The 18,143-nt window shown below is 41.3% G+C and overlaps 1 long non-coding RNA gene across 1 annotated transcript in view; it reads left to right on the forward strand.

Moving 5' to 3' along the window:
* LOC115070904 overlaps positions 1-18,143 on the forward strand; it is a 135,438-nt gene that overhangs the window by 36,505 nt on the left and 80,790 nt on the right. Inside the window, exon 2 of the long non-coding RNA XR_003850006.1 lies at positions 6,426-6,502. This is a non-coding gene — a long non-coding RNA (uncharacterized LOC115070904). The remainder of the gene's footprint in view (positions 1-6,425; positions 6,503-18,143) is intronic.

An 18,143-nucleotide genomic window follows, 5' to 3' on the forward strand; every position in this document is an offset into this window, starting at 1 on the left:
ACTGAGGCACGCTGGACGAGTGACCTGTGCATATGTCTTAATCTTTCCCTGTCGTTTCCGTCCTCAGCTGGGTGGAATAAGAGGACTTCTCTCACAGGACTGTTGTGAGAATCAAATCACACGATACATGTAAAGCTCGGCGCTCTGTGCTGATTCTGAGCAGCTATGATAAAACATCTCAGCGTTTCTGGTTATGATCATTTTTCTAACTCTAGTCTCATGCTGCATGTCTGTCCCTGCTCCTCACTCTGCCCAACCCTCCTTGTAACTGCAAACCCAGTTAACTTTTTGTACTGCGATGTTCCAGAAGGTCAAGTAACTTGTCCCAGTCAGCTTGCAGAGGAGACAGACAAATCTTACAGATGCCAACCGGTTTTCAGGATAATCCTGTCTCCTCCTGTGAGCATGGCTCCCTCTCTGCTAGACAGGAAAGTTCGTGGAATTTGCAAAAGGAACTACAGTGCACATAAGGAGAGCTTAAGTTAGGCAAGCTGCCATAGTACCTCAGATTTATTGCCCTCTAAAATCTTAGGTCATGTATCTTTTTGGCAGATTTCACAAGAAGATAGGAAATATGTTTTAGGCTAGTGGAGACTGTAAGTGGCCATATCCCCTATTGATTCTAAGGAAACTGATGTTCCTGGTTCTTATGTGTTGAGTGGAGTAATCCAGTTTTCAGTAGTTTAAGAGTAAGGGAACTCAGTGAGTAGAGAAGGCAGGAAAGGGCAACAGAACTTTTAACAGTGAGCGGAACAATCTAAATGGGGAAATATTTGATAAAGTGCAACAATCTTAGCACGTTAAAATTCATCTGCTTTCAGTAAAATAGAAATGAGAATGGAGATGTTTCCGTGATTTGTTCTATCACAGAGCCTGGACCTTACTGGTCATGTTGAAAGATACAGAAAGCGAATGCGGAACTCTGAGTTGGACGGGGGGTGTGGCTCAGTTGGCAGACAGCTTATATAGAACGGTTGAAGCCCTGGGTTCCATCCCCAGCACCACTCAAAGCTGAGAATGGAGGCCTGGGCCTGTAGTCTCAATACTCTGGAGGTGGAGGGAAGGGAATTTGGAGTTCACGGTCATCCTCAGCTTAATAGTGAGTTCAAGGATAGCCTGAGTCACATGATATCCTGTGTCAAAATGGTAATAGTAATTTAAAAAAACCACTCCATGTCATTTCATCGATTTCTGTTTACTAGTCTCTCCTCTTCCCTGTCTGCCCTGGACACAGAGAGGGTGGGTGGGATACCTAAGACATCAACTTTAAGGAAACATCAGTCCTGCACCTGGATGGCCCTGAGAGTGAGGTCTTTGACTAGGAATTTGTTCATGGTCTTGTATTTGAAATCAGCACACAGCTATCATTCCTGAAATACCACTATTACACATTAAGACAGCTCTCCACGCCACCTGCAGAACATACTTAATATATTTCAAAGCTGCACATGAAAACCTCATTAAATTTCAAAGAGAAAACCGCCCAGAACTCTAGTGTCTTTGGGAGACTTCCCAGATGGCCAATTCTCAGATTGCACGCTGATGTGTCTACACGGGCCTAACCTGCCAGGTCCTCCTCGTCAAGACAGTGTGTAGGAAAAGGTGAATCGTTGCCTCAGTGGACCCAAGGTGTGTTTGACACCATGGGTTTCCTTCCAGTTCTCTTCCTTAGTTGTACCTGGTCCTCGCTCTCAACCGAGAGTGTCTCTCCTTCATCCTGTGAATGTACCAAGGGATGCCCCTTGACTTCGCACAGGCTTATATCCAGATAAATTCATTGCAAGCTGATAATGTCTGATGTCCAATATGCTCCTCATCAACTGAACATTATGGTCCTTCCTGGCCTACATTGATCAGAATACCTATGCTAGCCTGCAGTTGTGCAAAATCATCTAACACAGGGTCTAATTTATAATAGTATGGAGTGTTTCATGTGATTTACTGAATGCCGTACTCAGAGCAGAAATCAGAATAATTGTATGAGTGTGCTTTTGTGTCACATAAAGTCAAAACATTGTAAGTCAAATGTTGGTAAGCTGAGGGCACTGTAGTTTAAACTACAGGAGGAATTTGTCCTGTCTTACCCATTCATTAGCACTTACTGACTTTAGGGATTTGGGATGCACTTTCTTCCTGAATTTACTTCCTGTAGTCATTTTATGAAGGATGCGTACTTACACAGACACGAGACACACAGAACACCAGTCAGACAGGAGAACAGTCACGGTAAAAACACTAAATGTGCAGCACAAAGAGGGTCCTGAAAGCTGCTAGAGAAAACAAGTCAGATATAAAGGAAACCATCAGAATTAGAGCTGACTTTTCAATGTCAGTTCTAAAAGGCAGAGGAGCCTGGACCAAAGCATCCCCGGGAAGTAAACTTCTGAAAGAATAATAATGAGTGATGAAGAACCCCGTGTGTTTTACTGTCTCCTTGGATCTGATACATTGTCCGCATTTCAGTAATTAGTGTGTCAGTGGACGAATGGCTGTGCCTCGAAGGCCATTCGAATTGGCCATTTTGAGCAGGGATGCACTGTGATAGGAGCTGTGTGTTATGAAAACCATTCAGTGATGTCGCAGCAGAGAAATAAAAGGGAAATCCGGTGTACCGTCGTCATAGCGACACGGGCTCCTGACGCTCCTGAGAGCCCTCTTAAGTAATCCCAACCTCACTCCAAATAATTTGGGAACTCAGTGTTTTACACGAAATATGTAATAGTTTCTCAAGTTTACCTCAAAAGGGACTGTTCTAGTCTGCCTTCTGTTACTGTGAGTGATAAACATCACACCCCAAAACGTGCTGGGAGTGTCATGGTATATTTTATGTCACAGGTTACGATCCATCCTAGGGGCAGTCAGGGTAGGAGCTCGAGCAGAGGTCATGGAGGAACAGTGCTGACTGGCTTGCTTCCTTGACCCGAGCATCTCCTTTCGTGTACAGCCCAGCCCACCTGCCCAGAGATGCACTGTCCCCCACGGTCAATAAGCAATTGAGAAAATGCCTTTGCAACATATTTTTGAGCCGATCTGATGGAGGAAATACTCAGTTGAGGTTCTCTCTGCCCAGGTGACTCTAGTTTGTGTCAGGTTGACAAAAACCAACCAGCGCAGGGACCAACTGCTAATTATATCCCTTTAAAAAGGGCTAAGGAAAGTTAAATGTAACTCACTGCACACTGGCGCTGCCTTCTCAACACAGAACAGGCAAGCTTTCCAACTGCTGTACTGTATGAGGACTATGTACAGCCTAATACTGTGTTACGTGTTTTTCATTTGAAGAAGCTCATGAATCACCAGTATCCAGGGCAGTATCCTGGGCTGTACATGATTAATTCAACATACCCCCAAGGGATTCTTGTTTCCTGGGTGAAAAACTGGACAGAAGTCAATATAAACTTGTGGTTTCCTGTGTTCCTCTGTAACAAATGGTCACAAACTCTGACTGAAATGTCGCCCAGTGTACTAGCTCACAGTGTTAAAGTCAGGGGCCCAGCCCTGCTGGCTGAGTTTCTGTTCAGGGTATCACAAGGCTGTAGTTAAGGGTGGGCAGGCTGAATTTTTCTTTATAGGATCTGATTACTAAAAATCTGTCTCCAAAGGCAGAATTCTGCTCTTTGTGGATAGAGGTCTGAAGTCCTCTCTTCTTTGCTGGAGAGGCACCTTTTGCTTCTGAAAGCTCCCCCAACTCCTGCCTTGTGGCCCCTTCCATCCTCAGCACAGCAGTGATGTGTCAAGTCCCTTCTCATGCCCCAACACTCCTCCTTTGATCTCTAGACTAAGATTCAGAAGACTTAGGAGACATGCTAAGCCTGCCCACATAATCTGCGTGAAAGTCAACTGTGTTACTTAATAAGCCACTCATGGGCACAAAAACAGTCACAGGTTCATATCTGAAATACCAATATATGTGCAGTATAGTCACCAGTTGGGAGAGATCTTGGGGCTATCTTATAATTCTATTGAAAACATTGGTAAGTGATTACTTGCATGGAATAGCGTAACTCAGGAGAATAAAGAATTTAATATTTTATTAGAAGGCCAGTAGACTTTTATTTTTTAAAGGTTTCTTTTAAAACAATATTTAATTTGTTATGTGTATGTGAGTGTACGCCTCCATGTATGTACGAGTACCACCTATGTGCCTGTTAGCTGCGGAGGTCAGAAAAAGGTGTTGAATTGAGTTACAGACGGTTGCTGAGCTGTTATGTGGGTGCTGAGAACCAAATCCAGGCCCTCTGCAAAAATAGCCTGTGCTCCTAGCTGCTGAGTCATCTCTTCAGACACACCAGGATATTTTTAATGAGGTTCAGTTTTAATATTTGTCCTTGGTAGTTCTAATACAGTTGTTTTCAAATTTTACTGCTGTGTAATTGATTCACTTCTAAATATTACCAACCATTTACTTTATCAAACAGCATAAAACAAAACAAAATTGAAACTTTTTTTTTCCTAAATCTATTACGGGAAATTTGGAGGTGGTTACTGTTTGTGTAAGGAGGGATAAACAATAGCTTATAATCTTTACATAAACACCATCTGGCCAAAAGAGTTTAAACCATGAGCTCTTTGAGATCACTTGAGTGGTAAAGTAACCCACCTTTCAAAGCTATTTTAGACTGTGGATTTACAGAGGGAGAATAAGTGAATCTAACCAACTGTATAGGTGTCTGTCAAACTGAGGGGAAACCAGCAACCTCAATTCTGATGCCAGTTGTGAGTTTAGGGGTTTCCAAAACCATTCTCAGGTTTGGCAGTTTGCTTTAAAGATTCGTAGGGCTCACTGAAACTTCTTATATTAACAGTTACTGCTCACTGCAGTGGAAGAGTACAGATTAGAATCAGCCAAAAGTCATAAGGCAGCAACTGCCGAAGTACTAAGCATAGAGCCTCCCTTGTCAGGAAGTATGTTCTTGACACCAACATGTGACAAAATGCACAGAGCACTGTTAACCAGGCCGCTCACTTTAGCCTTTGGTGCTCAGAGTTTGTACTGAGACCTATTCACATCCTGTCCAAGGGGCTGACCTTTAATCTCAAGCCTTTGCTAGATGCTGGTGTTGAGCAGATATCTTTAGTCTGGATCCCCCTGGGAGGGCAAAACTGGTATTTCATAGACCAAACCCCCCCTCACAGATCACATTGGTAGACTGCAGGTTGGCCAAAACTCCCAGGCAAAGATATGTCCTAATGCTTTGAGTTTGATGGCATTATCTCATAATATTGAAGGAGAAATCCACCTCTTTTCAGACAAAGTTGTGTCTTTAGTACATTGAAAGGGTGGGAGGAAAAGAGATTCCTTAAACCATGTCCCTTGGTCTTAGAGGTATAGTGTGCATGCTAAGATTGCCTCCGTTATTTCTTTCAACAAAAGTATCACATACCATAGTTATTATTTAAAAGACAGTGTATCTATCAAGATATAATTTTCTAAAACCATGTAAAGACATAGTGGAGAAGCAGAGTTGAGCCTCTATGAACATAATCCCAAAGGACATGTTCCCAAATGCTTAACTGTACTGTGTCCACCAAAACCAAAAGATGGTTGCTCAGCCTGGCAGGACAGTTCTCTCTCCTCTTCAAAGAAGCATCTTTTTGCAGTGGATGGCAGTAATACAGAGATGCACAACTTGTCAAAGTCCAAAGTCCAAATGTCTGTTGAGTACTCAGTACCAAATAGAACATGTATATCAGATCCCTTGCCCACAAGGCTCAGGGAACATCTTGAAAGAAAGATGGGGCGGTAAGACTGTATGCCCCAGAAATCGGGAAGATTGCTGTGAAACAGGGTCTTCTACACACGGAGGGCTCACAGCAGCTGTGATTGCACAAACTGGCACAAGATCACACCAGTTAGCAGAAGCTTGCATGGGAGATGGAGGAGCTCATGAGGTCCCACCCCTAACTGAGGATCTCTTGACAGTGGAGTGCTTGTGAGGGAGAGTCAGTTGTCTTTGGGGCCTGGCCCCTGGTAGCTCAATCGTACTCCAGTGATTGGCCTCAAACCACTGCACATTTATGTGGGACTAATTTTGGACTCCATGTGTTATAAAAGCAGCATTTATAAAGTTGAGTGGGACATGGAAGAGGGTCCACAAGGAGCTGAGTGTGTGTGTGTGGTGGGGGGGGGTAGATACAATCAAAACATCTTTTATACATGTTTGAAATTCTCAAAGAGTAAGTCAGAAACTTTAAAAATCCAAAATACCATACTGAAAAAATAAGAGATTAGAAGCAGTTGTACTTGAGTATTAAGTATTCACAATAAAGTTGTCATTCATATTGTAAGATGCTGTTTTAATAAAGTAATATATAGACCACGAAGAAGGCTGTATAGAACAGTTAGTTCATTGACTCTGTGTCTTGGAAATGGACTCCATTCACCACTGGGTCACTTCTCTCAAGTACATTCCTGTGTGTTCTAGGTGCCGTGCTGGCCACTGTTGACCCAAAGATGATGGTGAAGATGTTCCTGCCCACAAGGAGTTAGCAAGCCACTGGGGTATGTAAAACACTGCTTTTATTATTGCTGATATAATAATGTTGGTTTCAAGTCAAACACAATTATCTTCATATATGAAGTATCTTACACATACACTTTGCCAACACTTGCAACAATGATTTTTGGACTGAGTGAGTCAATGCTAACAAAAGTTGCATCATTTGGAGATTGCTGTTTATATAACCCAATCAAATGATTAAACTTGGGCTCAGTTTTTAAGTAGATTCTATAAAAGTTGGGTTAAACAGAAACTATGAAAATAAACAACCACCACTGGGCTTGAGGATTCCCTACCCTCCTGTACAACTGAAGGGAGCTCGGGAAGGCCACCTCATGCAATGAGGAGCAGCAAGTGCATTTCTTGTTCATGTATTGATGACACTGCTTCTTACAAATTATTTCAGTGAAAATTATCCTTTTACCTTCCTGTATTTTCCTGAATGAGCATAGTCAATATTGAGCTAAAATAGGCCAAGTTTTTCATAAAAGTATGTGCTTTATTTGAGTCATGATAAAATAACAGTATTTTGCAATATTTTTTGTGTATAACCAACCATGCGGGCAAAGAACTGACTCCAGTAACTCCAGTAAACACAAAAAGAAAAGATAACTGTTTTAATCATATCTTATTCATTTTATAGTTTAAAATGACAGCAGAATAAGAAAATAAAACAGGAAATTTCATTCCAAAGCATCTAGAAGTTAGTCCCTAGTGGTGCTGTGCTGTGCAACCTTTGCACTAACATACCCAGACATAGTCGATGAGTGTCTTCACACACTTTCTAGGTTAAGCCTCCTGCATGACTAGAGCACCATTATTATTTTAAAATGTGAGCAATAGAGGAACATGTCTCTTTCCTTGGCAATATGATTTTAATTTTTAAAAGCATTTAATTTCACAGACCATATCCATCATCTTTGCATAGATAAATGTTGTGGCAAGTTTTTGAATGAACCTCTCCATTCCCTCGAGAAATTATGGATGCACTATAAATTCACAGATGAAAGACCATTCATCAGGGTTATAAATATGAGTGGTTCTCATGTTGATGCCCATGTAAACTTAAAGTGGTTTAATGTCTATTGACTGTGGTGAATAATTAGAACCGAAATGGAGTGTACAGAAAGTGTCATTCTTTTGCTGGGCTCTAGAACTCACCTGGTGGTGACAGCAACATGCAATATTTTCTGGATAGCATGGCATTTCTTTGAATTAGTGCTGGCCATAGAACATAAATCAGCCTTAATAATCTAGTCACTTAACCTAAGATGCTTACTCTTAGTGTTTATAGAGCCAGTTCAAAGGAAGGGGTGAGAGTTCTAAACCCCAGCAGTTACTTTTAGGGACTCTCATAATTTTGTCAGCCAAATTTGGTCAGAATTGAAATAGAAATGCATAAAAATGATTCCTTCTAATCTATGCTGAGGATACTACTTTAGATAAAATGTATTCTTTGTAAGTGCCTAAATAAATTCTGTTTGTGCGACTCTTCATGAAGCATGACATGGTTCTGTATTTGAACCACGCTTTTAAGTTGGGTTTTTCCTTTTCCGTGGCTCCCTACCTCTCTCCTCCCTGCCCCTCTCTCTTTCTGTACTGTATAATAATCCTGCATTGTGTCAATTTTGATTGAAAAAAGAAACCAAAAAACTGACAGAATTCCTCTATAGCGATTTAAGAAACAGCACATAGTGTATGAATTTGGCAATGTGTTCTGGAATTATGGGGAGACATGTAAGGCAGGTCAGAGAAAACCAGCCACAGTTAAGCAGGGTCAGCTGTGCCAACATTATGGGAGGTGGTCTGAATGTGTGTGCATGCACACACATGTTGTTTATTAATATATGCAAAAACCAAGGCTCAAAGCCAACTTGGGAATTAAACAATGTAAACAGAGTCAGCTCCTACACACCTCTTTGCCACCAGGTGTGGAGCATTGAGTGCCGCTCCATTAGGTAGCAAGGCTGTGGTGATGGGGTTTGCTCAGTGATGTCGTCTAGAAGGTCAAGCAGAAAAACAGTTTCTTTCCCAGAAGCCTGTGGATAGACAGTCTGTTTGCCCTAATGCATTCTGATTAGGCATGTGACTAACGCTAACCTTCTTTCTGATTGCACGGAGTAGAATCAGCTTGGCCTTTGTCTATAGACTAGGCATTGTGAGCACATGTCAGGGAAAGAGGTGCTGTTAATGAAAAAGAACTCAGGGATGCTGGGTAGCTGGCACAGGGATTTGCTGTCCCCTAAAGTCACAAGGGCTGCCCAGATGGCTTTCTTGGTAAAGTGCTTACTGAGGAAGCATGAAGACTTCAGTTTGGATCCCCAGCGACCACATTGAAGCTGGGCATTGTACGTGTCTGTAATCCCAGCACTTGGGAGGCAAGAATAGGAGGAACCCTAGAGCTCACTGATCAGGTGGTCTAGCCAAATCTTCAGTTCCATGTTCAGTGAGACTCTGTCTCTAAAGAAATAAGGTGGCGATCATTCGAGTAAGACAGCCTGACTTCAACCTGTGGCCTCCCCTCACACAGGAACACATGCATAATGCATACATCCAATAAAAATAAAACTGAGTACACATGGTCAGCCTACTCTGTTTGTGAATTTTGTATTGTAGTTTCAGCCATGGAAAGAAATTATTGGGAAAAAGTTTGAAGAACGTTCTGAAACTAATCTTGAAATTGTTATACCAAGTACTATTCTGAATTCATGCGACTTAAAAGATGGCAGGTGGGGTCACAGAGTCGCTGTGTTTGATGATAAATGTTGTGATGGTTTCATGTCCCCAGAAGCATTTACACGCCTTCCTCAAGATCATGGCCCACAGAAGTGCCTGAACTCCCCTAACCAGTCTCGTGATCATAGCCTGTTCTCCACATTTTCTCATGATGACGTGTATTTAGGATCTACCCATTGGTGTCAAGATTATTTCAGTCTTCATCGAAATGATTACATTTTGATATTCTGTGGTTTTGTGGATCTTTATTCTAATTCAGAAACCACCGTTGATGTATGTTCTTCTGTGTTTCCACAGTGTAAAATGCTTTAAGGAACGCTATCCTATTCCAATTTGAAATCATTAGGTTCTGGTCACTTATAGACTATCAAGGCATTTGCCAAGAAATAAGATTCACAAACAGAAAAGTGTATTGCACTATTTCTACTTTTGTATAGACAGAGGTGGGATACCTGTGGACAACGGACTTCGTGTAACAGACTCTGTATCAGTTTGGTAAAATGGAACGAACAGTCTCCATCCTGTGGCTTGGTTTAGATGGAATTTGGTTAACTTTCTGGGTTCTGTAGGACTTAGGTGATACAACACAACCTGCACATTTAAAAATCCTGAGTTAGGGTGGGGGGAGGTGGGAATCAGGAAAACTGAATCCATTTGTGACAAGTGAATCGGTTCTTAAAATATATTTTATCATTTTATGTATATGAGTGTATTGCCTGCCATGTATGTAAGTGCAGTGCCCATGGAGGTCAGAAGAGGGCATCGGATCCCCTGGAACTAGACTTACTGATGGTTGTTAGATGTCATGTGCTAGGAATTGACCTGTGTCCTCTGCAAGAGCCGCCAGTACACTTAACAGGTGACCCGTCTCTCCAGCCCCATGAATCAGCTTTATAAAATCAAATGTTTCATCACTGAACATGATATAGGCTGGTTGACTTTGAGTCTTCCCACCATTTTTATAAATAAGAACATAGAAAGTACTTGAAAAACATCTCATTCTTTCACTAAAGAAAACTGTTCTCCTTCTACCCAGTGCAAAAAATCTGAAAATTTAGAAGGACACATATCACAAGAAATGGCTGTAGAACTAAAATTAGTTTTAAGCAAACCAGCTACATAGGACTACCATCTTGTTATTGGGGAAAGTCATCTGTCAAAAGCCTAAATCATTGGCATAGAAGGAACAAGAAGCGTGCATCATAACTTCCAAGCCAGTATTACTGAAATGGAACAAGTGTGACTAAGATCTCTCAGGTTTATGCAGTGTCTCTCCTGGTACTACACATTGCTTTAATTGCTTTCAGCAATGCCAATTTTTTAACAAAATATTTTATTTATTATTTTTATTTTATGCGTATGAGTGTATTTCCTGCATGATGTGAGTGCACCCGTGTCATGCAATGCCATGGAAGTCAGAAGAGGGCTTCAGATTCCCCTGGAACTGGAGTTAAGGACTATTCGTAGCTACCATGTGGGTGATGGGAGTCAAACCCAGGTCCTCTGCAAGAGCAGTCAGTGCTCTTAACCGCTGAGCCATCTCTCCAGCCCCAGGAATGCCAATTTTAATTACTGTGCATTTCACATTGAATCTCAAAGATACTGCTATATGCATGATTCAAAATAATATATTTTGATTTAAACTGAATTGCTTTGATATGTTGCTAATCACAAATTTGGTTATTTTAATACCTTTTTTATCCTGCAAAAAAGGTTTTTGTAATATCCTTTTCATTGATTAGTCATAACATGGCAAATGTGTGCTTGCTGTTCTTGAGAAGTGACCCAAGGTTTTTTTCTATACCCAGAGATGATAAGTTCTTTTAGAATTCCCTAACAGTATACATATTGGGGTGAGGGAGTCTCGTATTGATGGTGTGTCCTGAAACTTAAATTTTACCTGCAATCCAGATTGCTATAGTTAACATTTGCTCTTTATGTATCAAATCAGATGTTTACCGTGTGTACTGAGAACACCACAAAATGAACTATCCAAAGTCCATGATTTTAATGTGTTTTGGTTTGTAAGTGAATTACAGTAGTTTCTTACACATTTTTGGAAATCAATTGTATAAGAAATCATGAATCTACTAGATACATTGTATGGATAAAAATTTCATACATACAGAAAAGATGTACAGAGAGTATGTTAGGTATTGTGAGTCATCTGGAGGAGCCCAAGATATATGGGAAGTTGTATAAAGGTCATATGCAAATTAACTGCCTTTTCTTTTCTAAGAGACTTGAACAGCCGTGAATTTTGTTTTCAATGTGGGGGACAGGAGTGGTCCTTGGAACAAATTCTGTTGGGCTCTGGGAGGACCGTGCATGATACTTTGTGCACATTTCTAGGAGTCTGTGGATTTCCAGGTGGTCCTGAGATTCAAGGTTAAGCAACTCTGAGAGTGGCATTAAATTGGCACCTTATGAAACAAAGAAAAAACAGCCTTGGCATATATGACTGTGAAGAGCAATGATTCGTTCCAAGAGTGTTTCCAGAATAAAAAGACGGGTGTCCCTGTAACTAGTGGCTGAAGTGAGAATAACCAGGGTGAGGGTGAGAGAAACTACATTTTCTTATTAACTGAGGTAGAAGTGATCTGGTTACCTTCTGAGCTTTGAGCTTTGCTTTGTGACTATTCTGTGTAAGAAGAGAGGCAAAGTCTATTCAAAATAAGAACCTCAAGCCTGGAGAGGAGGCTCAGCGGTTAAGAGCTTATGCTACTGTTGCCAAGGGCCCAAGTTGGGTCCCAGCACCCATGTCAGGTGGTTCACAACTGCCTCTAAGTCCACCTCCAGGGAATCTGATGCCCTCTTCTGACCTCTGTGGGCATTACTCTCTCTCTCTCTCTCTCTCTCTCTCTCTCTCTCTCTCTCTCTCTCTCTCTCTCTCTCTCTCTCTCTCTCTCTCTCTCTCTCTCTCTCTCTCTCTCTCTAAGACCTTTGGGGCTGGAGAGATGGCTCAGAGGTTAAGAGCACTATCTGCTCTTACAGAGGACCAGGTTCGATTCCCAGCATCCACATGGCGGCTACGAACTGTCCTTAACTCCAGTTCCAGGGGAATCTGATGCCCTCTGACCCCCAAGAGGTCAGAAGACTGACCTCCAAGGTGTTGCACGACAAGGGTGCACTCACATATATGCAGACAATATACTCATACACATAAAATAAAATAATAAATTATATAAGTCCTAAAAATGATATTTTCTAGCGCTGACCCTGTCGTGTCATTGCTCTGGGAACCTGTAGTTGTGTGCCCTAAACCCTTTGGTTTAGTCTGCTTAGAAAGGGCTCCTAGGATCTGAGACAGTGATTTGTAAGTGAAAGTAATTTACCGATTTTTGTTTTGTTTGGTTTTTAACCACTTTATTTTGGAACACAGATGTGGTCAGTCATTTTCTCAATTACTTTTAACTGAGGATTCGGGACAATTGGAATATATAGTTTTATCATCAGGGAGTGGGGTAGTTTTTGAATGTCTACAAGGTAATGGTATGCTTTCATTAAACTGGGACAAAGCGGAGACTTGAGCTGTGGTCACTGAGAGGGAAACCTTACTCTTTACTGTTACAAACGTCACTCAATTTATTAACAAGAAGGACTTAGCCTGTGATTTCCAGTTGCTTCACTGAGCGCTCGAGTTCTTTTATAATGAATCAAAATATCACTCAACGATGGGAAAGAATTCCACGTGGATCAGGTATTTTTGAAGAAATGTGTTAAGTGAAATCACCATGTGACTGTTCCTTTCTCCACACAAACTAAGCACCACTCCTCATAACTAGAGAAGATTTTTAACCAGAACCTTCCATGTATGACTAAAGTGAGCTGTTGCTCCTTGTAAGTTTGATACCTTTAGTTGAAAGGAAAGTCTTTGAACTGACTATTAATTTGGTTTTATTTCTAGGTCATGACTGCCCTGTTCACAGAGTCAGTTTTCTGGGCCGAGAAAGCAGTTGTTAGTTCATTCACTGAAAACTGGTTTACATGTTTTCTTGATACACATTCCTTTCCCTTTTTCAGATTCAATTTTAATTTTAGCCAAAATAGGGTGTTGCTCCCCCGGGAAGTACCGGTCATTTGTAGCAGTAGGAGAAGTGAGATTTTTTTATTAACAAACAAATTTATTCCAATCTGTAAGAAAAATTTTAAGTTATTCATCATTTTGGTTGAAACAAGTCACTAGATATTTTAAGACTGTGGACTAGGAGAAAGAACACACAGTGCCCAAAATCCTTTCTAAAGTCCAGGGACAGTCAGAGTGTTTTTCTTAAATGATGTCCAAGTCAGGTTTGTGGTATAACATTCAGATAACATTAAATGATTTTATAGTTGAGAATTATTAAACCATTCCTTCTTAGTAATTTTAAGGGCTTTTGGGAGAGATGGAATGAACTTAATCCAGGAGTCCAGGCACAGATTTTAAAAGATGGCCATTCTGAATAGATTGTAGGCTGGAGAGTTAACTGAGCAGATATGCACATATACTTTTGAGTTTCATGTCAGGAGAGTGTGTGTGTGTGTGTGTGTGTGTGTGTGTGTGTTGGCATGTGCATGCATGGCACATGTGGAGGTCAGAAGAAAACCTTGGGTGTCCATCCTGGCTTCTACCCTGTTGGAGACAGGTCTGTTTATTTTTTTCTGCTGGGTACCAGATTAGCCCTTGGGGTTCTGGGACTTCTCCTGTCTCTATACCTCATCTCACTGTAAGAAGACTGCAATCACAGGTGTGTACTACTACATCAGGCTCTGGGGATTTGAACCCGTGTCCTCATGCTTGCACGGCAAAGCACTTTACCCCCTGAACTATCACTCCAGTCCTTGCTTCAAGACTCTTGGTAGCTTTTAGTCACTGGTTGGGATTTTGGTATTCACTAAGACACACCCTCAAAGCACCTCATCCACACCATCTTTTCCAGGTTTTTCAAAATGTTTTCTGTAGATGAAAATGTGCTTTACTGTATCCAAAAAGGCTTTCCACGTTTGCTTGTTTGAAGTCCACCCCCACTGATGTGGGCAATAGACCTGGGATCCTGCCACGTTCCCAGCCCTGCTTGTGGATATCTCTATCCTTCAGGGAAGGTTAATATTTTCCAGACATGTCTCCTAGGCGTTTTAAATCATACAGTGGACACCTGCTCCTATATATGGGGATGTTGTTCACCTAGCATGAATCAGAGTTGGTTTCTTTCCTTTTTTTTTTTTTTTTTAAAAAAGCATGCTTCCTTTCAAAAAAAAAAAAAAACCTCATTAATCTCAGTGTGAGGAATTTGGGGGGAAACTTATGTTTTGGTGGTTGACACTGTTTAATGTAAGTGATTTACGGTTATGCTTTATGTATACACAATAGGCACTTTATAAATTGGATTGTTCTAGGAGTAACGTGATACCTAAATGTTATTGCTATAAATTCTATCCCTGGCTATATATTTTGTACCTTGTAGCCAGTTGGCTTAGAAGTGCTGACTGTTTTAACCTGCTCTTTGCTGTTCAATACTGTAAATGATTACTTAGGCAAGCCTCAGATATACACAGAGGCACTCCAACTGCTGGTCAGGGCAAGGTGCCTTCCTCTGGCCTGGCTCTGGCTGGATACCAGCCACCATGCAGAAAGAGGAGAGGGAACAAGGAGCATTGAAATTATAGGTAGCAAAAGATGAGTCTGAACTATTATTATCATTTTTGCCCAGAAATGTCAAAAGTTGAGTGAGAAAGAGAAGGGGAAAAAGTTGAGCAAATGAGAGGAAAGTTTGTGAACAACGAATTTATCAAAGTTTCGTGAGACACTATAGATCCATAAGTAACCTTAAGGACAGAGGAAACAGCTCTGTAATTGTAACATATTTTATTATCAGCACGGTTTCCTATCAAGGCAGTGCTTTTATTTAGTGTGCAGGAGACATCCTGATACTTATTTTTTTTAATATCCCTGTGAATGAATATTTGAGTATTGAGGATTTTTTGTCACATGACTTTTGTGAGTAAACCGAGGCATCTTACTGTTTAGATAATCGTGTACCACTAATATTCATCTTTCATTTACTGTGATTTCCTTTCAGAGATCCCAAAGACTTTGAGAGAAACACCACCACTCTACAGTTCATTATCTTATTTGTTGTTCTGGGAATTGCCCCCGGGGCTCACTCAGTCTAAGCCCCTGTCCTGAGCTATAGCCCCGGCCCCAGGTCGCTCATTTCAGAGCCATGCAATTGTTCAACACTGAGTTCATCTAAGACGTGGAGTTGGAGAGAAAAGACCACTTCATAGCCATTTTTTTTTTTCTGCTCACCTGGTGTTGAATCTTCATCTGACCACACAGCATCAGAGCTGATTTGAATCATCTTATGCCCCAATCTTTGCAAAGAAGCACTGGGCTGTGAAGGCTTCTATTGTGTTTATTGTGTCTGCTCTCAGTGATTTTTTTTTCAAGTCCATTTTATAGGCTAAATGTTCTAGTTGCTTCCTTTCCCCCATAACCTGCAAAGAATGAATGTCTGCATCATTGATCTGGTTACCTATGAAGTTTGTCCAATTTGCTTGTTGCAGTGGGTGGAAATACGAAATCGGTAATTCAAAAACCTGGAGGGTCCTAGCCCAAAACGCAGCAGGAAATGCCAAGCAAAAAAAGTAGGAGGCTGAAACCACCATGTGTGTGATGCACGATCCCAGATGTCACTTATTTGTCTGTTCCATTGAAAGTACTGTGGTGCTGAACCCTTTGAGAATTTCTGTGACACACATCTAATGGTTATGAGTTCTGGTGCATCTGTGGCAAAGCATGTAATATGCATGTAGCTCCGTAGTTGTGGGCAGTATAGTCAAAGCAGCTTATTTGCCTAGCTGCCTTGGTTGATGTACTAACCCACTCTCAAACTCCCTAGAGGAACCAGGCAGAAAGCTTGAGAAGAAGCAGTCGGGCCAATGCTCTGACAAAGGAGTGACTTGCATGGTCAGGGCATTGATCAGCTTCTGTAAGGGATACCGCCCCATCTGCTGTCCATTCGTGGGGCTTCCTCCCCAGCTCTGTTCACTCTGGGGTAGAAGGAAAGAACCATCTCAGCCCTGCTGGCTGCTCCACACTCAGGTAAGCCTGGGTTGAAAGCCCAGAGATGCTGCTGAATCAGTCTAGATTATGAGAAGGTTCTAGGCTGGTGGGAGGCTTTCAGATCTCAGTTCACTTCTCCCGTGGCACTTTAACCACTGTTTTAAGTTCTGCTTTTTCTCATAAAAATTCAATTTAAACACACATATAATGCAAACATACATATATGTATATATGTACACACATGCACACAAGTTTGCACACACATGCTGATCTTTGTTCACTGAAGGGTATTTAAAGTGGCTGTCATTGACTGACATTTTCTTTGTGCATAATATCAGTAGTTACTGGGTTGTGCATGTAATACAGTTTGAATATTCCAAGAACTCCATGAAGCAGGTAGTATTGGTTTGTTTTTAGTGGAAGAAATAGAGTCACAGGAAAACTGAGCAGTTTTTCATAGCTCAGCTATTACTATGAGACAAAGCAAGTATTCTAACCCAGGCCTAACTGGCCCAGACTGAATTACTCACTTTCCTGGGTTGGCTTGTGAGTGGCTGTGAGTGTTTCACACCAGAAAGGAAGGCAACAGGGCCATCAGGTAGTGGGACGTAGAATTTGGATACTTTTCATCACAGTGACATGGGATAGTCACTGTATCATCCAGGCTGCGTTGTGGCCAGTGGCCACACTTTCAAGACAGCCAGTCAACACTAAGTAGAAAAATCCATGGCTACAAAAGAAAGTAATGTGTTGGTGAGTCTGAGAATTTACCCCAAAGTTTTGCTTTCACCATGACCATGGGGCAGCAAGCTGGCTAATGAAACAAATGTTCCAGTGTCATCAGTCACTTATTCTTACCTGTAACACATCAGGAAAGGTGGGTATTCTCTGAATATGCATTTACTACCCGACACAGTGCTGTGTTGTCTTAAAGAGCCCATATCATTTTAGTTTTGAGAAATAAACAAATGATAATCGGTGATTAGTGGTTTCAGGCTAAAATGGAAGAAGTTTCTGTTAGTAATTGAACTGCTTCTCTTGTGAATCCTGTGCTTATTACCTACACTGGATCCTACTACCCAGAAATCCCTGGATCCAATCTTTATAGAACCCCACTTAAACAACTTCTTGGTGTTATGAACTACTTGGCTATCAAAGTTATAGTGGTCACTCATTTCCACTTGGTGAATATGTCAAATAAAATCCTGGACCAAAAACCCTGAGGATCAGAGCATTTGTGTAAACTGATAACGGAATTAGCCTCTTCAGTTCGAACTCCCTCTTTGCCTTACTAATAAGGCCTTACTTAATTACTTAACTTCTGTTCAGTAACTTGGTTCCCTGATTTCTCTTGGTTTTGGAGATTTATGACAATTAGAGTCCACTTTTCTCCATTTATATGAAGAACTTTCAAGTTAACAATTAAACACGAGGACTGCTGAGTCCGTGAGCAGGATGGCAGCAAAGAAGTTGGACCCCATCTGGGCCCTGTAGTCCTGCCTAGGACAGAAATTCATCACATTAGGAAATGTAGTCTTTACAGTATTTTTCTCTGTCTGAAACATGTGTTCTAGGTCTGTTTATACAAGGGAATAGTGACATCCTGTGTGTAACTAGACTAATTGCCTCTGTAATTAACCTATTTGAAGAGGAAGTTACACAGAAATAAAATATCATTGAGTACTAAAGAGGCAATTTTACCTTAATGCAAATCTCTAGCTTTACCAAAGGGCATGGATAAAACAAACAAAAATTCTGTCTTTTCTTATGTTTTTAAGCTTCACACCTCCCCCTTTTGCCTTCCATCCCTCCCCCTCCTTTCTTAGGCTCTCTCCAGGCCGGCCCTCCCTCCCTCCCTCCCT

Source organism: Nannospalax galili, unplaced genomic scaffold (genome assembly GCF_000622305.1).
Source record: "Nannospalax galili isolate Female #2095 unplaced genomic scaffold, S.galili_v1.0 scaffold917, whole genome shotgun sequence".
Classification (NCBI taxonomy): Eukaryota; Metazoa; Chordata; class Mammalia; order Rodentia; family Spalacidae; genus Nannospalax; species Nannospalax galili.